Raw genomic sequence first — 20,552 nt, 5'->3', positions numbered from 1 at the left:
TATTCAATTTTAGGTTCACTGACACGCACAACCCGGGCGGAGAGCACCCGCAACTGATCCTGGATAACTTCCAACATCTGCTGCCGCCTTCCCAACACGGTACCGACTCTGCTGCCGCTGGGTCCGTGATGTTTGGCCAGAGACTACTGTTATGTGTCGGACGCGGTCGGAGCACCGACCCAGCGTTTGACAGGACCCAGCATAAAATAAGCAGAGCACGGTTCAAAAGGTAACAGAATTTAATAAACATAATAGTGAGTGGAGTGATAAACAACCCAAAAAGTCCACGGTCTGGTGAGGTGGAAACACGGCGCGCTCTCAGCAGCGCAAACGGTCCGGAGCCACAGCAGTTCGGACCCAGGGACCCCACTGACACCCCCAGGCGGCCGCGACAAACCGAGTCTGCGAAGGAAGAAATCATGAGGTGAGTCCAACACTCTCCACACAGAGAGACACAGCTCAAAGGTGCACACAATCAGCAAACACTTCCTGGCTTTAATATAACTCAGCTTCTCACCCTGCAGGCACGGAACAACTCAGTTCAAATCTCCACTGCAGCAGAAGCTGATTAGGCGATTAGTATAGCGTAACAGCTCAATATAACAAGGTGTGAGGGACACCAAATCCACTGTCATTACTTCATGAAAGTCACCAAAACCAAATTACCTCAGGAAGTGTGCTGAAGAGCGTGAGACCTCACCCAATCCTCCTTCACAGACTGTGGCGTCAAACCTGGAGCGGTCTCTGCGTCCGTAATGGTGAGATTGTTCTCCTGACGTCGATCTCAGACGTCTGCTCACAAGGTCGAGTCTCTGGCAATCACACACTGTGCATTCAAGGTTTAAGTGCAGCACGCTCTGATCAAGACAGATACACCACAGCTGTGAGTCCTGATGATCTGCACGTGATAACAAGCCTCAGGTGTTCAGGGTGAGGTCCTAATACTCAGCCACACGTCAGCCACTCAGTCCTGAACGCATACCACCTGGTGGGAGAAACAGAAAACAAAAACAAAGCCAGCCAAACACCCCAGCCCACAGCAGAATTGAAAGGAAATCATGATGACTCACAGCCCTTAGGTGGCCACAATAGTGAACTAAAACAAATTTATCCCATACATATATAATTTCCTTAAATATTCAGAAATATACAAAACACTATTAAGAATTCCAGTATGAATGACAACAACAGCAATTATAGTAATTATAATAACTCAATAGTAATACTACTATTAAAACAGGTGGAGGCATCCAACATTTTTCACTGATATTTTCTTACTGATTTTGCATTTGGCTTGGGACAGTGTCACTACTGGCAGCATGAGCAGGATGAGCACTGCCAAAGTCCTACAAAATGATCTCCAGCAGGCCACTGGTGTGAATGTCTCTGATCAAACAATCAGAAACAGACATCATGAGGGGGCCTGAGGGCCTGGCGTCCTGTAGTGGACCCTGTGCTCACTGACCGGCACTGTGGAGCTCGACTGACATTTACCATAGAACACTAGAATTGGTTGGTCCACCACTGTGCCTTTCTCAGATGAGAGCAGGTTCAACCTGAGCAAATGTGACAGACGTGAAAGAATCTGGAGAAGCTGTGGAGAACGTTATGCTGCCTGCAACACCACTCAGCACGACTGGTTTGGTGGGTCAGTGATGACTGGGAAGAGATCTCCCTGGAAGGACACACAGACATCTACAGACTAAACAACAGCACCCTGATTGATATCAGGTATCAGGATGAAGTCCTTGGACTCACTGTCTGACCCTGTGCTGGTGCAGTGGGTCCTGGGTTCCTCCTGGTGCATGACAATGTCCGACCTCATGTGGTGAGAGTGTGCAGGCAGTTCCTGGAGGATGAAAGAATTGATCCCACTGGTTGGCCCCCACACTTGCCTGACCTCAAAACAACGGATCACCTCTGGGACATTATGTTTTCGTCCATGTGACACCACCAGCCTGCACCTCAGACTGTCAAGTTAAGTGATGCTCTGGTCCAGATCTGAGAGGACGTCCCCCAGGACACCATCTGTCATCTCTTTTGGAGCTCCGATGTTGTCAAGCAGGAATATAAGCATGTGGGGGCCACACAAACTACTGAGTACTATTTTGAGTTACTGCAATGAAATTTTGGCAAAATGCACAAACCTGCTGCATCATTTTTTTCACTTTAATTTTCTGGGTGTCTGAGTTCAGCCCTCTGCAGCTGGTCTGCTCTGTGTCAGCCTGATCCCGTCAGATCTCAGAAGCTAAGCAGTGCATGATCTGGTTAGTACTTGGATGGGAGACCTCTTAGGAATACCAGCGGCTGTGTGTGTTTCTCTAGGTGAAACTGGAGTTGCGTCAGGAAGGGCATCCGGTGTAAAACTTGTGCCAAATACTGATGCGGATCTGGCTCTATCCGCTGTGGCGACCCTGAACAATACGGGAGCAGCCAAATGGACAACAACAACTTTGAATTCAGCCATCTGTAGGTTGACAATTTGCATTTCCATCAAACGATGTGGCATCCTTTTTTTCCCTAACACATTACCCAGAACACATCAGGAAAGATAAGGTGCATTTACATATAAGCAAGATGCGTTACGAATGTCATTTTTCTGTCATTCGTGACACATTCCTGACATTTTTAACGTGACAATGCATCTGAATAGGTTTCTTAATAGGGCGTTGGTGCATGATATTCTTGATATTCATGAAGCATGTTTTTGCCTGTCAAAAAATCTTCCACGAATGTCACGCACCACCCTCATTCCACCACATGTCGTGGAGGTCGCAATTGAGCGTGTTGATCGGTCTTGATGAGTAGTCATCCTTAATAGAACATGACAACGTTCGTAGTGGTTCCTGTGAAGGTTCTTGGAGCCCAAACTGTCACGCGTTATTACGAAGTGACACGGAAACTGTCAAGTTTTGTCAGGACTTGTAACGTGGCGTCACATTTCACTGCGCGCCGCGACGAATCAGTTTTATGTCACGTGCACACATTTAAACTCGGCTCCACAGCGTTCAGTTTGATGCAGGATGCTGAAGAGGAACAGTGACGCGAAGTCAGCCAAGTGTCATTCCACAGTTCCTGCTGAAGCTCCTCAGGGCGCTCCTGCAGGTGTTCGACCTGCTGTTGTAACCGATGAGAATGAGTCTGAGCCAGAGGAACCAGAGGAGCGAGAGGAGACTAACGTGCAGCCAGACATCTCTGCACCTCCTCCAGTCCGGCAGAGGAAGAAGCGCGCGCACAATTAAACCCTGCTGCACCGCATTCAGTTTGATTGCTGACACCAAGTCGGCTAAAAGTCTCATTTCAGTGCTCTGCAGCGCGCTCCTGCAGGTGTTCCACCTGGTGCATGTGCCTGATGTTTGGGAATACACGCGAGATGACAGCCGCATGAAGCCACACATCTGGCTCAGAGGCACAGAGCCCAACTATGCATGCAGTCGCAAAGTTCTTCTGAAAAACTGGAGCGTTCTGAATTCGGTTGGATGAATATGGGTGTGTGTGTGTGTGTGGAGACAATTCACCTTGTTCACAACGTGACAGAACTTAACGATGCGCTGTTACGCGCAATAACACGCAGCAACGCGGAACATTATTCTTGACCATGCGTAATGGTTCCTGATAATTCTCCAGCAACACGTGCCATTAATTGTAACATGTGGTAAAAGGTTGCAGCAGTTCTTGAGGACACCTGACGCCTCTGCCCCGAATCATCACATTCCTGATCAGCGGCCAAAAATGTATACTTCGTGGCATTCGTGACTTGTTGTAGTTATGTGTAAATGCAGCATAACCAGCAGGATTCTTCCCCTTTTAGATCTGATGTGTTTTCCAAGTTTTTGATTCTTTAAATTTTAATTATACACATGTGGACAAAATTGCTGGTACCTCTATATTTTGTTGTTTATTCGGCTGATCCTGTTTGTTCGAGGTCGCCACAGCGGATTCAGCCAGATCCACAGTGGTATTTGGCCCAGGTTTTACGATGGATGCCCTTCCTGACGCAACTCCAGTGTTACCTGGAGAAACACACACAGCCGCTGGTGTTCCAAAGAGGTCTCCAATCCAAGTACTAACTAGGCCCCACACTGCTTAGCTTCTGAGATCTGACGGGATCAGGCTGACACAGAGCAGACCGGCTGTAGTCCAAGACATATTCAGTGACTTGGAAATGTTCATTTATCCATCCTCTAACTTGTCTGAAGAAAACTGGCTGTAAAATTGATGATTTACAATGAAGTCATCAAGGGGTGCCAATAATTGTGTCCAGCACATGTTTTATGTCACAATTTTTTGTTTCACTTTATGAAAGCATTTTGTTTTGTTCTTGTTGCCAAATAACTTTGGACATTTTTCTAAATATTTTAATTAAACAAAATTGCTTTTTGTTTGTATTTATTTGTGAGCATATTTTAAAATGTTTACATAAAATATCAGGATACCAACAGTTTTGTCCGTGTGTGTGTGTGTGTATATATATATATATATATATATATATATATATATTACAGTCTTTAATTACAGTGTTGTCATTGTTTTGCAAATTGTTCAGTGATGAACTTCAGTGTTCTCTTATGGATGATGTAATAATAACAATTCATGTGTTCATTTTCTTTATCTGCTGATTCCAGCCAAGAGAGACACGTCCATGAGTTCACCACGTGAAGTGAATGCTGTGACATCACCAGATAAAATGACCAACAGCCACTTCAAAACACGACCGGTCAGTTTAAAGAAATCAATAAAAACACACCCAAGCAACTTGTAAAGAGACAAACCACGTCTCCTACAAAATACACCAGTTTAGTGCTGGATCTTAGTGGGCCGGCCGTTAAAGAAACACCTGGATGCTGAGTGACTCTGAGAAGACGATGAACAATCAGGCCCGGGTTAACAACGTCCGCCACCGGTGCTATTGCCCAACAGGGTGCCGGTGGAAATTGGGCTACTGCTGGGCGAAGACGACGAAGAAGAGGAGGAAAACGTTGCCACGAACAGCGGGAGAAGAAGAAAACTAGAAGGGTGGAAATGAGATTGGGGACTCTGAATGTTGGTAGTATGACTGGTAAAGGGAGAGAGCTGGCTGATATGATAGAGAGGAGAAAGGTAGACATATTGTGTGTGCAAGAGACCAAGTGGAAGGGAAGTAAGAGCAGGAGCATCGGCGGTGGTTACAAGTTGTTGTACCATGGTGAGGACAGGAAGAGAAATGGTGTTGGGGTCATTTTAAAGGAAGAGTATGTTAAAAGTGTGTTGGAGGTTAAGCCAGTGTCTGACAGGGTGATGAGTGTGAAGTTGGAAATTGAAGGGGTGATGATGAATATCATCAGTGCATATGCCCCACAGGTAGGTTGTAAGATGAAGGAGAAAGACTTCTGGAGTGTGTTAGATGAGGTGGTGGAGAGTGTGCCCAAGCATGAAAGAGTGGTGATAGGAGCAGACGTCAATGGGCATGTTGGTGAAGGGAACAGAGGTAATGAGGAAGTAATGGGTAGATATGGTATCAAGGATAGGAATGGGGAAGGACAGATGGTAGTTGATTTTGCAAAAAGGATGGAAATGGCTGTGGTGAATACCTACTTTAAGAAAAGGGAGGAGCACAGGGTAACATAAGAGTGGAGGAAGGTGCACATAGGTGGACTACATTCTTTATAGGAGATGCAAGCTAAAAGAAATCACAGACTGTAAGGTGGTAGCAGGAGAGAGTGTCACTAGACAGCATAGGATGGTTGTTTGTTGGATGACTTTAGAGGTAAAGAAGAAGAAGAGAGTGAGAGCTCAACAAAGGATCAGATGGTGGAAGCTGAAGGAGGAAGAGTGTTGTGTGAAATTTAGCGAGCAGGTGAGAGAAGCACTGGTTGGAGGGGAAGCAATTTTGGACAACTGGAAAAGTACTGCAGATGTGGTGAGGGAGACAGCTAGGGCAGTACTGGGTATGACATCTGGACAGTGGAAGGAAGACAAGGAGACTTGGTGGTGGAATGAAGAGGTCCAGGAAAGCATAAGGAGAAAGAGGTTGGCGAAAATGTTTTGGGATAGGCGGAGAGATGAAGAAAGTAGACAGGATTACAAGGAGATGCGGTGTAAGGCGAAAAGAGAAGTGGCAAAAGCAAAGGAAAAGGCATATTGTGAGCTGTACAAGAAGCTGAATAGTAAGGAAGGAGAAAAGGACTTGTACCGATTGGCCAGACAAAGGGACAGAGCTGGAAATGATGTGCAGCAGGTTAGGGTGGTAAAAGATGCACATGGTAATGTGCTGACAAGTGAGGAGTGTGTGCTGAGAAGGTGGAGGGAATATTTTGAAGAGCTGATGAATAAAGAAAATGAGCGAGAGAAAAGGCTGGATGATGTGGTGAGAGTAAATCAGGAAGTAAAAGAGATTAGCAAGGAAGAAGTGAGGGCTGCTATGAAGAGGATGAAGAGTGGAAAGGCAGTTGGTCCAGATGACATTCCAGTGGCGGCATGGAAATGTTTAGGAGAGATGGCATTAGAGTTTCTAACCAGATTGTTTAATAAAATCTTGGAAAGTGAGAGGATGCCTGAGGAGTGGAGACGAAGTGTGCTGTTCCTATTTTGAAGAACAAGGGTGATGTGAAGAGCTGCAGTAACTACAGAGATGACATTGTGATCTGTAGTGAGAGTAGAGAGCAATTGAGTCTAGTCTGGAGAAGTGGAGATATGCTTTGGAGAGAAGGGGAATGAAAGTCAGTAGAAGCAAGACTGAGTACATGTGTGTGAATGAGAGGGAGCCCAGTGGAATAATGCAGTTACAAGGAGTAGAAGTGGTGAAAGTAGATAAGTTTAAATATTTGGGGTCAACTGTTCAAAGTAATGGAGAGTGTGGTAGAGAGGTGAAGAAGAGAGTGCAGGCAGGGTGGAGTGGGTGGAGAAAGGTGGCAGTGATTTGTGACCGAAGAATATCAGCAAGAGTGAAGGGGAAAGTTTACAAAACAGTAGTGAGACCAGCTATGTTGTATGGTTTAGAGACAGTGGCACTAACAAAAAGACAGGAGGCAGAGCTGGAGGTGGCAGAGCTGAAGATGTTGAGATTCTCTTTGGGAGTGACAAGAATGGACAAGATTAGGAATGAACATATCAGAGGGACAGCTCAGGTGGGACAGTTTGGAGACAAAGTCAGAGAGGCGAGATTGAGATGGTTTGGACATGTGCAGAGGAGGGACCCAGGGTATATAGGGAGAAGGATGCTGAGGATGGATCCACCAGGCAGGAGGAGAAGAGGGAGCCCAAAGAGGAGGTTCATGGATGTGCTGAGAGAGGACATTTTTGGTTGGTGTGACAGAGGAAGATACAGAGGACAGGGTGAGATAGAAACAATTGATCTGCTGTGGCAACTCCTAACGGGAACAGCCGAAAGACAAAGAAGGTAATGACTTTATGTTATAATGTTATAATAATAATAATGGTATGTTGCAAATTTGCGACAACAGGCATACTGGTCAATTTGGTATGTTGCATATTTGAGTCAAATATTGTAGCATATATGCGACGATAGGCATTAAGGGGTTAAATAGGGAACACCTGATTCACACCTGTTTGTTTCACAAAATTGACGAACTCACTGACTGAATGCCACACTACTATTATTGTGAACACCCCCTTTCCTACTTTTTTTTTTTTTTTTTTTACTGAAAGCCCAATTTGATAGCCTTAAGAGTGTGCATATCATGAATGCTTGGTCTTGTTGGATTTGTGAGAATCTACTGGTACCTTGTTTCTCATGTAACAATAAAAAATATACTCAAAACCTGGATTAATCTTTTTAGTCACATAGCACTACTATTATTCTGAACACTACTGTATAACAGCAGACATCATGAACCAGTTCTAGTTAATAACCAGAGCTCACCCAGGTTTATTTTACCAACTACCCTGGCAAAAATTATGGAATCACCGGCCTCAGAGGATGTTCATTCACTTGTTTAATTTTATAGAAAAAAAGCAGATCACAGACATGACACAAAACTAAAGTCATTTCAAATGGCAACTTTCTGGCTTTAAGAAACACTGTAAGAAATCAGGAAAAAAATTGTGTCAGTCAGTAACGGTTACTTTTTTAGATCAAGCAGAGGGAAAAAAATATGGAATCACTCAATTCTGAGGAATAAATTATGGAATCATGAAAAACAAAAGAACTCTCCAACACATCACTAGTATTTTGTTGCACCACCTCTGGCTTTTATAACAGCTTGCAGTCTCTGAGGCATGGACTTAATGAGTGACAAACAGTACTCTTCATCAATCTGGCTTTCTCTGATTGCTGTTGCAGCTTTGCAGGTTGGGGCCTTGTCATGGACCATTTTCTTCAACTTCCACCAAAGATTTTCAATTGGATTAAGATCTGGACTATTTGCAGGCCATGACATTGACCCTATGTGTCTTTTTGCAAGGAATGTTTTCACAGTTTTTGCTCTATGGCAAGATGCATTATCATCTTGAAAAATGATTTCATCATCCCCAAACATCCTTTCAATTGATGGGATAAGAAAAGTGTCCAAAATATCAACATAAACTTGTGCATTTATTGATGACATAATGACAGCCATCTCCCCAGTGCCTTTACCTGACATGCAGCCCCATATCATCAATGACTGTGGAAATTTACGTGTTCTCTTCAGGCAGTCATCTTTATAAATCTCATTGGAACGGCAGCAAACAAAAGTTCCAGCATCATCACCTTGCCCAATGCAGATTCGAGATTCATCACTGAATATGACTTTCATCCAGTCATCCTCAGTCCACGATTGCTTTTCCTTAGCCCATTGTAACCTTGTTTTTTTCTGTTTAGGTGTTAATGATGGCTTTCGTTTAGCTTTTCTGTATGTAAATCCCATTTCTTTTAGGCGGTTTCTTACAGTTCGGTCACAGACGGTGACTCCAGTTTCCTCCCATTCGTTCCTCATTTGTTTTGTTGTGCATTTTCGATTTTTGAGACATATTGCTTTAAGTTTTCTGTCTTGACGCTTTGATGTCTTCCTTGGTCTACCAGTATGTTTGCCTTTAACAACCTTCCCATGTTGTTTGTATTTGGTCCAGAGTTTAGACACAGCTGACTGTGAACAACCAACATCTTTTGCAACATTGCGTGATGATTTACCCTCTTTTAAGAGTTTGATAATCCTCTCCTTTGTTTCAATTGACATCTCTCCTATTGGAGCCATGATTCATGTCAGTCCACTTGGTGCAACAGCTCTCCAAGGTGTGATCACTCCTTTTTAGATGCAGACTAACGAGCAGCTCTGATTTGATGCAGGTGTTCATTTTGGGGATGAAAATTTCCAGGGTGATTCCATAATTTATTCCTCAGAATTGAGTGAGTCCATATTTTTTTCCCTCTGCTTTGTCTAAAAAAGTAACCGTTACTGACTGCCACAATTTTTTTTTCCTGATTTCTTATAGTGTTTCTTAAAGCCAGAAAGTTGCCATTTGAAATGACTTTGGTTTTGTGTCACGTCTGTGATCTGCTTTTTTTCTATAAAATTAAACAACTGAGTGAACATCCTCACCCCATAATTATTGCCAGGGGTTGTATTTCCCCGCACTATGCAGGCGAGGAAAATGATGACATACCCCAAATAAAATTCTTTACCAACGGCTATAAATTTTGTAAGAGTCATTTTAGTGTTTACACTATTGTGTAAATAGACTTTTGAATGAAACCTGAAGTACCAGTTGAAATGTGGACAACAGTGTGTCAACTGTATCAGGGGACAGAAATATTTTTGCTAGAAGTTGAGTTTCTCCTCCAAATGTTTAATGAGTTAAAATTTTCTTGAATACCATGTTGTTTTGATTAATTTTTCTCTCGTGCAATTTGGAAATTAGCCCAATTTTGGGTGGTTTTCATGACCAAAAATTGGGGAGGTGATGGTCTAGTGGGTAAGTGTTGGGCTCGAGACCAGAGGATCCTTGGTTCAAATCCCAGCCTGACTGGAAAATCATTTAAGCCCCTTTCACATGGTGCAAACGTGCGTTTTTCATGTTGCGCACTAAGCTTTTTTCCTGCATAATCTCGTGTCATTGCGTTGGTAGATTTGCTTGCAGCTGGTAATGTTTGCTTTTAATGTATGCGTACTATCGCGTGTAGCCCTTGCTATTTAAAACCAATCCAACTCTTTCAGTTCACTCCTGCCGGCTGTGCAGAACACATTGCTACACTAGTGTGAGAGAGAGAGAGAGAGAGAGCTCTGAAATGAAGCAAAGAGCTGCTTCTGCCGGTCACCTGCCGTTTGAAGTGACTGGGGGACCGTGGACATGTCTTCCCGCTGGTGATCAGTCCATTAACCTGGACAATGACATGTCCTCCCGCTGGCGATCAGTCCATAAGGAGTGGACAGTGGACATGTCCTCTGAACATGGAAGCTTGGCTTGCCTCTTCTTCTGTGGTTTTGAAGCTTCACTGCCAGCAAAGTCCAGCGGGATGAATAAAATGTATCAATCCAGGTATGTACTGATAAAAGGATTTTTCGCCCTGGCGTGTAGAATTGCAGATGCTTGTTGTACAGTAGCGGACTGTTGTGTAGCTTTACAAACAGTTGCGGTGTGTTGTGTTGACGTGCTTAAAAACTGCGTACTTTCTGCATCCAGTGCTCTATGCTGAAAAAATTCAACGTTTAATTTGCATCCTCCTCGCGTAGCTCTCAGCATACTGCTGCGTAGGGAGCAGCTTAACTCAGCGTAGATGGTGCGCTGAGTTAAGCTGTAACTCTGCATTTGCACCAGTGTGAAAGGGGCTTCAGGGCCCTTGGGCAAGGTTCTTACTCTCCTCGTTGCTCCCGGTGTGTAGTGAGCACCTTGTATGGCAGCACCCTGATGTCAGGGTGAATGTGAGGCATTATTGTAAAGCGCTTTGAGCGTCTGATGCAGATGGATAAGTGCTACATAAATGCAGTCCATTTACCATTTTGCAAAAAATTCAAAATTCTGAATTTTTCAGAAACTGGAGGAAAATAAGCATTTTGGGTTAATTTTATTGTTTTCCAAACAGTATTTGCTGACAACAAAATTCTAAATTTTATGAGGAAGAATTGTGAACAGTGTTTCAATGAATTAAACCAACCAATCTGAATTAAAATCAATAAAATACAAATCAAATATAAGAAACATTTTGCATGAATTTATCCCCGAAGAAGTCCATATTTTCCTAAACTTTTTAATTCTACATTTCCACAAGGAAGAATTGTGAACAGTGTTCAGATGAATCAAACAAAACCAATAGAATTAAAATCAGAAACTGAAGGAGAAAATGTGATGTGTGAATTTCACTACTTTCACCATAAAAAAAAAATCTCCATTTTCCAAAACAAAAATTCTTATATTTTGTGAGGAAGAATCATGAACAGTGCTTTGATGGATCAAACAAAAACATGATAATCAAAATCCATCAGGAACTAAAGACGGAAAAAATTGGGAATTAAAGTTTTTAACCATAAAAAGGCCATATTTTGCCCAAAATTTACAATTTCAACATTACAATATTCAGATAATCAGAACATTTCCCAACATGCAGCAGGACTCCTGACACAGACGCCATCTCACACCTCGACTACTGCAACACCTTACTGACAGGTTAAACACCATGAACTAGAGGTGGGCGGATTGATCCTAATATCAATAATATCGAGACCAACGCTGGTATTGATATTGAACGATCCTCGTGTAAAAAGATCAATACTCAAGCTTTTTTTTCTCTCCTGCACGCACTGACTGCTGCGCACGCAGATTCATCAAAGTCTACTCTCTGTCTGTAAGAGCAGCGCTGCACTGTGTCACACAACACGGAGCAGCGCACCTTTGTATTGTGGTTTGTCAGCTCTCTACCTCAGGAGATTTTGTTTTAAGTTGTGTTGAGTGATATTGTTTTAAACAAAAATGTTGATTGTGATAATAAAGTATTTTGTTGTCATGTACAATGTTTGGCAAAATACTATCCTTGGTCTTTTGGATCCTTTGGCTCTATGAAGCTTAAATATGAAAAGGTATTGGTATGGGCGATACTGGGCCTGTATTTACTTGGTATCGGATCAATACTAAAATTCCCAGTATCACCCACCTCTACCATGAACATCCAAACACATCACACCACCTTTTAGTCCAAATCTTCTGACACACTGAGCCACCTATTTTTTTCATCTAAGAATTTTTTTTTTTTTTTTTTTTTTTGTATAGAATGCCCTGCTGCCCCCAACACAACTGGTATTATATCTATTTCTTTCAGTGACCATGTTGTGTGTAGGTCATTTTTAAGGTCTTGCTATTTCATGATATTTCCCCTTTTGGCATGCTGATATTAGATGGTTTACGCTCTCAACAGCTGTATGACAGAATCAGCATTTCCCTGCCATTTTTGAAGCCATTTGTTAGAAGTCCCTGATCTTGTGCTCCAACTATAATTCTTTCTCCATCGAAACCAAATTCTCCATTTGTAAGCCACTGTATAGACCCTTCTTTTCGAGTTCTTCTTGGAATCGTCCAGCCCTTCTGTCCTGTTTCCGTCTGTTCCCTCGAATTTTCTGTTATCTTTTGCTGCATTTTCCCCCGGTTTGTGTTGCTAGTTTTATTCAGGTGTCAGATTGTTGCTTTCTCTCTCTTCAAAAGGTTTTCTGTCAGTTTTATAATGGAGGTCTGTTGGGATAAGGTCTCATTGTGATGATGCACTACCTTTTTCATGACTGCTTCAAAACTCTTTCAGTACTACCTGATACTCATTATAGATGCTCTATAAGGCTAGTTGATTTCAGTGAGACTTAAACCACCTTCTCTATGAGGGAGACATTCTGTCCATGCACTGATTTCTGGATGTAACTTTGTGGAGAGTGAGCATCTTCCTGGTTTTGGTATCTATCTCGTTAAGCTCATTCTGTGGCCAGTCTACTATGCCAAACCCATAGGTCACCACTAGGTTCAATTCAAATTTAAAGAACTGATTCAATCCGATCCAATATCGATTTGAGTTCGTGTTATGAAAACTGTTTGAGCTGCACCCAATTGTCTAGTTATGCAACATATTAATACAAGTATTATATTGACATTTGACAGAAAATTAATGAAGTATTAGTAGTTAATAATGATGGCTATAAGACTGATGGCACAGACTAGTCTCCCTCCAAAGAGGGCACCAGAGGTACCTGGTTAATTGCCCCTGACCAGTGGACACAGCTAACCAAACGGGTAGCTTCAATAACCGCTAATCAGCTAACTGAAACATTAGCTTTTATAATGCTACACCACCAAAATATTTCACTGAAGCTACAGCTAACCGCTAACTTTCAGTATTGTCTCCGGTGCACTCTCAGCTACTGACAAGCTGATTTTGATTTTAAGTACCGCCAATGCTTCCGATTAGAATCAAAGACTATCACTAACCCAACAGAACCAATGAGCCAGTGCTTCAGTCTTTGCGCATTCCGCCCCTTGCTATAAGACAGTCATTTCCATTCACAGCATACAGCGGTCCAGCCGTGAGGCAGACATCCTGAAAAGGAAAGTATGTTTGACTTATGGTTTTGAGTTATAAGCCAAATTAACCCAGATAGTTAAACTACATTAATGTCAAGTCTGCCATTTGTACCAAGTGAAAATGCAACACTTATCTTTTAATTTTAAAATAATGCACTAATTCTGAAGTTTTGAACATTAACACACACAGATGCCATAATGCATTATGGGTAAACTGAGCCTCCGCTCATCATTGATTGGTTGATTCATTATATGTAAAAACCAACACATAAGTTAATGTGTGTGTTGGTTTTTACAAATAAATGTGTAATTGTAAAATATGTCTTTTTTTCGTTTGTTAAAAAAAGGCATTTGCAAAACTGAAAATTCTGTTTAAGTTGCGATTCAGCAACAACCGTGTGATATAACTGGGCCTCATTCATACTGTTATTCAGTAGTAGTGTTAATTTCATCAGGCGGTAAAAGACAAAATATATATTCGTCAACAAACTTTTTCCCATGACTAAGACGAAATGAGGACGAGACAGCACCAATGTTCTAAAAACTGACTAAAACTGTGTAAATGTGTATTGTTGTTGAATAAAAACAAGACAAAAATGTTTTGCAAGAAATAAAAAAATAAAAACTCCCTCCTCGTTTTTGTCTACTACACAAGCAGAAACGCAACATCCAATCCAGCTGTCATGTGTTTGTGCCAGCAGTTCTGCTACTGTACTGGAGGCTACATTACGTATCCTCTTGCTGCGCCCAATGATAGTTTTAGTTTAATATATTATGGCTACAATACAGGGATCTCACCAGCATTACAACAGCGTAATGGTCCATTACACTGTTATAATAAAAAAATTAGACTGCAGTTGGGCCATTACATTGTTTTTTAGGATGTGTAACGGGAAAATAATAATTTCTCTCTGTTGATTGTGGACCTGCTGGTTCTGATAAGAAGCACCCTGTCCACAATTAAAGATGTTAGTCGTGACTCACCTTTTCTGCTGATTAAAGTCTCTAAACAGGACTCTTTCTGCAAGAATCATCTACTGCTTCACACGGACAGTTTTAATTTGTTCATCATGAACGTGCCTTTTTTGTGTGTCAGCCAAAAATGCGGTTCTCTGTCGTTCTCCTGTTTCTCATGAAAGTAATAATATTATTAATAATAATAATAATGATGATGTCACCCACTCTGTGCCTGTGTATGTTGTGGGATTTGTTGCAGCTCTCTGCCGAGTAAAGGTGGAAAGATGGATCATTCCACAATAACGTCAATGCGAATTGCCATTTTAAATCAAATGACACCTCTTTCCAAATGTTGTAAAAGACAGCTACAACCGACCAAAGCTGTTTTCCCCAAAATGAGATGTCCTCTGTTCCGTTGGGGAGAACTTATCCCGGTGTCAATATCTCAGCACTCCAGTCTGAGTACAGCCGTGCAGCAGTGCTCCAGGCGCGAGTATTGTAGAGGAGATCGGGGCCAAAGTGTGTGTTGTCATTTTGGCTGCTCCCGTTTTTGTTCGGGGTTGCTAAAGCAGATACAGCCAGATCCGCATTGGTATTTGGCACAAGTTTTACGCAGCATGCCCTTCCTGACGCAACTCCAGTTTTACCCAGAGAAACACACACAGAGCCGCTGCTGTTCCAAAAAGGTCTCCCATCCAAGTACTAACCAGATGCCGCACTGGTTAGCTTCCGAGATCAGGCTGACACAGAACAGACCGACTCTACAGTCGGTGCCAAAGTAACTTTTACATATATATCCCTCAATCTGCTCAGCTATAAGAGTCTAGCTGTAAGAGTCATATTATTTAACACCAGTTTTTAATTTATTTTATTTTGTTGGTGTTTCTAATAAATATAAAACATCAGAACAAGTGCATCATTTGTAAATGTGTATTAAATCAACAAACAAGACACTTTTAGCAAAGTTGCATTGAAGATAGATTAATTCAAGATGTTTGTTATTTCCAGACATTTAATCAATATTTCAGCTGTGGAACACAAGTCAACTGGAATGAATAAACAAAAATTATCTCTGAAATAAATAGAAAACTAAAATTTTTTGTCTAAAACGCAACTAAAATACCTTGAGTTCTCGTTTGACTATAACTTCACAAACATGTTGAGACATTTAGTCGACTAAAACATGACTAACAAAAATGATATGTGAATGACTAAATGTGACTAAGAATGAACTTTGACACAAGACTACGACTCAATTGAAAAATGGGTGACAAAATTAACACTATCCAGTAGATGGGTCAAAATGCATAGAACACTGCCATCTACTGGAAGGCAATGTGAATGATGCCCGGTTATATCACACAGTTACTGTTGCTGAATCACAACAGAATTTTCAGTTTTGCAAATGCCTTTTTTCAAAATGAAATAAAAAAAAGACATTTTATAAATATGCATTTATTTGTAAAAACCAACACACACGTTGGTTGGTTTTTACGTATAATGAATCAACCAATCAGTGATGAGCAGAGGCTCAGTTTACCCATAATGCATTTTGGCATTTGCATGTTCACATTCAAAACTTCAGAATTAGTGCATTATTTTAAAATTAAAAGATATGTGTTATATTTTCACTTTGTACAAATGACAGACTTGACATTAATATAGTTAAACTATTTGGATTAATGTGTTTTATAAATCAAAACCATAAGTCAAACCTGCTTTCCTTTTGTGGACTTCGGCCTCACGGCTGGACCAATGTATGCTGTAAAAGGAAATAACTTTTGTTTTTTGTTTTTTTTTTTTTCGTTTTTTTTGCAGCAGCCTGGTGGCGTAGAGTTGAGCTCAGCTCCTCTCAGCTACCTCACTGCTGCAAAATACATAGCAGGCAGGAGCCAACAGGGTTTATAAATGTTTTTCACCATTACTGAGTAAAAAAAAACATTAGTCGTCTAAACGTTTATCATAACTAAATTTATCAGAAGCTAATTGGTCCGCTGATGGTTTCTGAAGTTAGCTGAAAAGCTAATCCGCCATTAAAAAAGAGTTAGCTTCAGTAATTAGTGGTGAGCAGAACTATGCCCACCACTGCCCCTGACACAGGTACATTTCTACATGGTTCCATGTTTTGGTCTGATACCTTGTTTCTTTTGGCTTTAAAGTAAGGCTGTAACAAAGAAAAAAAAAAAAAAAAAAAAAACTATGGCCTTACTTCACAAAATATGGCCATCAAAATGCAGGCAATAATGTTTCAGAGAATTAGAAATTTTAAAATTGTCCTGGGGCAAATGGTCCCGGTCTCCCCTACAAAAAATTTTGTGCGGCATGCCGCAAGAGAACTTTTCCCACAGCTGCGCAGCGAGCGATGGTGGAAAAGACTGACTGAAAAGTAAATCCACACCAGAGAAACTTCATACGCATACGTTATGAGGAACAAAAGAAAAAAACAAACAACAAAAACTACTATGTGAATTAAACAGCAAACGATTCTCTTTTTTGCCCACAACAGACAAGAGTCCTGGTCGTCATGACTGACATAGCTTCGACAGAGGTTGATCAATAAATTGTGGACTTGCTTCTAAATCAGAACCAGCAGGTCCACAATCAATGTAGAGAAATGATCATTTTCACACCCTCGGAAACAGCGGAATGGCCCGACTGCAGCGTCATTTCTTCAGGGACACTGTTCCAACACTGGCGAGATGTGCGCACGCACACGCACACACACACACACACACACACACACACACACACACACACACACACACACACACACACACACACACACACACACACACACACACACACACACACACACACACACACACACACACACACACAGGTTCATGGCTGTGATCTTTGGTGTTAAATCTGATTTCTTTTTAAGTCATTTAGCTCTCTCAAGTTTTTGTACGGGGAATCCTCAGGCAAATCTTCAGTGTAGCTCCTCTCATCCAACTATATGTTTGATTGTGCACTTAGAGCAGAGAATTTATGGACTGCTTCAAGGAGCTGATTGAGTCACTGATCTGAGTCGACAAAGATTTTTAAATCATCCATGTACAGCATATTGTACATTATGTTTTGATTTTAACTTCCTCTGCATCTACTTAAGTCATACCCTATGTCATGCTCCTTCAGTATCTTGCTAAGTGGGTCTATAGTTAAGCAGAATAAAAGTGGTGAGAGTCTGTCTCCCTGAAATATCCCTCTCTGAACTCTTATGTCTGGGATTATTATTTGCCCCTCTGTGTGTTTTAGAGTGATGGTGGTGTTCCACTTGTTCTTTTGTGCTCTCAGGAAAGAGAAGAATAACTCTCTACAAGAGTCAGACAGAAGTCAGACTTCCAGAGAAAGAATATTAGCTGAGGAAGCTTCTGCGATTTGAAGCGAAACGTCCTCGCGTCAAGCAACCCAGTCCAGTCGAAGATTCAAGCGTCTCTACTTTCCACATACAGCACCGACAATAGGCAGGAGACATGAAATGCAAAACACTTTTTCACTCGTGGTTTCACGTATACACAAAACTAATTCTGGACAGTTTATCAATAACAATAACTCTGTCATTTTAACAAAGTGAAAATATCGCACATACGAGGTCTGAAAGAAAAGTATCCGACCTTTTTATTTTATGCAAAAAATATATGGATTTGATTCATATGTTTTTACGTCGAGCCGCCATCGAGAGGCAGAAACCACCACATCATTTCTGAACGGATGGCTGTGTGGAGCCAGGACCGTCATGTGCAATTCCTCTGGTTATTACAAGAGTTGGACATCAGCCATTTTCCGTCAGATTTCACTTTTAACAAGAGATTTTGTCATGGAAAGCCGCGCAGAGGCTTCGCGCGTCACAACGGAGCCGCTGATAGAGTGAGACAAAGGAACACCTCCGTTTCGGAGTGTTAAAGGACAAGTTGGGACATGCCTATCTCGGCTTTCAGTGGCTTACCAGTCGAGGGAGTATAAGAGAAATTGTGGAGAGCTGGGCACTCAAAAACGGAGGTGTTCTTTGTCTCGCTCCATTAGCGAATCCATCGTGATGCGCAAATCCGTCGTGATGCGCGAAGCCTCCTCGCGGCTTTCCATGACAAAATCTCTTGTTAAAAGTGAAATCTTCCGGAAAATGGCTGATGTCCAGCTCTTGTGATAACCAGAGAAATTGCACACGGCGGTCCCGGCTCCACACAGCCATCCATTTAGAAATGATGTGGTGGTTTCTGCCTCTTGATGGCGGCTCGGAGCGCGGTGCGCCGTGCACCATTGTGGGCCGTCCTTAAAGCTGTAGTAACACTCCTTATTCTCTGTGAAGCCCGTAAAATTTTCACCGAAAGCCAGATAAATTTTTCAAATGGTTTCCAGCTGCCTGTCTCTAACAGTTTCTGAAAAAATTCTAATGGAACAAAGCCCAACTCATTCCGCCATTTCCTTGCAATGAAAAAACGACGAGAGGGGTGGACCAAAACAGGAAAATTCTGTTTGTGAAGTGTGAATCACAATGAACAGTGACCAACGATCACACATTGGTCACTAACTCTCATGATGGGGGGGCTGATTGAAAGGAGACTCAAACTGCTTTATCGGTTTTGCATATATTTGTTTTGTTCCTGATTTGTGCAGCCAAGATTAGTGATTTCTGCCGCTAAGTCATTTTTTGTCTTGTATGAATTATCATGTGTGTGTTCAGGTTGCCCTTTAGTCCAAATCTTTTACCACATTCAGTACAGACAAACTGTTTTTGTCCTGTATGAATTATCATGTGTTTGTTTAGGCTGCTCTTCTGTCTAAATCTTCGACCACATTCAGAACAGCCAAACTGTTTTTGTCCTGTATGAATTATCATATGTGTGTTCAGGTGGCTCTTTTGTCCAAATTTTTGACCACATTCAGAACAGACAAACTGTTTTTGTCCTGTATGAATTATCATGTGATTTTTCAGATTACCCTTTAGTCCAAATTTTCGATCACATTCAGAACAGCCAAATAGTTTTTGTCCTGTATGAATTATCATGTGTTTATTTAGACTGCTCTTCTGTCCAAATCTTTGACCACATTCAGAACAGCCAAACAGTTTTTGTCCTGTATGATTTATCATGTGTGCATTCAGGTAGCTCTTTAGTCCAAATCTTTGACCACATTCAGAACAGCCAAACGGTTTTTGTCCTGTATGAATTATCATGTGTGTGATCAGAGTGCTCTTTCGTCCAAATCTTTGACCACATTCAGAACAGACAAATGTTTTTTGTCCTGTATGAATCATCATGTGTCTGTTCAGAATGCTCTTTTGTCCAAATCTTTGACCACATTCAGAACAGACAAATTGCTTTTGTCCTGTATGAATTATCATGTGTTTGTTCAGGTAGGTCTTGTGTGCAAAGCTTTGACCACATTCAGAACAGACAAATTGTTTTTGACCTGTATGAGTTATCATGTGTCTGTTCAGGATGCTCTTATGTCCAAATCTTTGGCCACATTCAGAACAGACAAATGTTTTTTGTCCTGTATGAATTGTCATGTGTTTTTTCAGGTTGCCCTTTAGTCCAAATCTTCGACCACATTCAGAACAGACAAATGCTTTTTGTCCCGTATGAATTACCATGTGTTCGTTCAGGTGGCTCTTTTGTCCAAATCTTCGACCACATTCAGAACAGACAAATGGTTTTTGTCCTGTCTGAATTCTAATGTGTTTGTTTAGAATGCCCTTCTGTTTTTGTCTTTTACTCTGATCAGAACAGCTAAATGGTTTTCCGCTTGCTTGCTTCCCCTTTTGCCTCTCCTTTTTTTGCTCTGAGTTGTTCATGTGACCAGATTTTTTTATATATTTAGAGCCTTTAAACTGTTTCTCATCAGTGTTGCTTGAACTAACAATAGTGATATTTTTTTGACAGTTAAATGTTGTCTGCAGTTCTCTGGTCTGTTCCCAGTCATAACTGTCATCAGTCTCAGTTCCAGAACTGTCTGAACTCCTGCCACTGGTATCTGGTTGTAAATGACTGTTTGGACCTGAGTTGCTGGCTGGTTGTGGTCCTCCATCGTCCTCTCCATCAGCTTCTGCTGTCAGTGTTCTGTGTACAGATGAGCTGCTGGCTACAGGCTCAGTCTCTGTGCTCTCATCACTTCGGCTTTGA

The 20,552-nt window shown here is 41.6% G+C and overlaps 1 long non-coding RNA gene across 1 annotated transcript; it reads left to right on the top strand.

Moving 5' to 3' along the window:
* The first annotated feature begins 88 nt into the window (after window positions 1-88).
* On the top strand, window positions 89-12,496 carry LOC117505681. Its single transcript, XR_004559222.1, has 3 exons — window positions 89-99; window positions 8,881-8,883; window positions 12,343-12,496. It is a non-coding gene; the product is annotated as an uncharacterized LOC117505681 (long non-coding RNA).
* The last annotated feature ends 8,056 nt before the right edge of the window (window positions 12,497-20,552 follow it).

The sequence above is a fragment of the Thalassophryne amazonica genome, unplaced genomic scaffold, assembly GCF_902500255.1.
Source record: "Thalassophryne amazonica unplaced genomic scaffold, fThaAma1.1, whole genome shotgun sequence".
NCBI lineage: Eukaryota > Metazoa > Chordata > Actinopteri > Batrachoidiformes > Batrachoididae > Thalassophryne > Thalassophryne amazonica.
The sequence above is the reverse complement of the archived record's forward strand: the minus strand, read 5'-3'. Positions and strand labels throughout refer to the sequence as shown.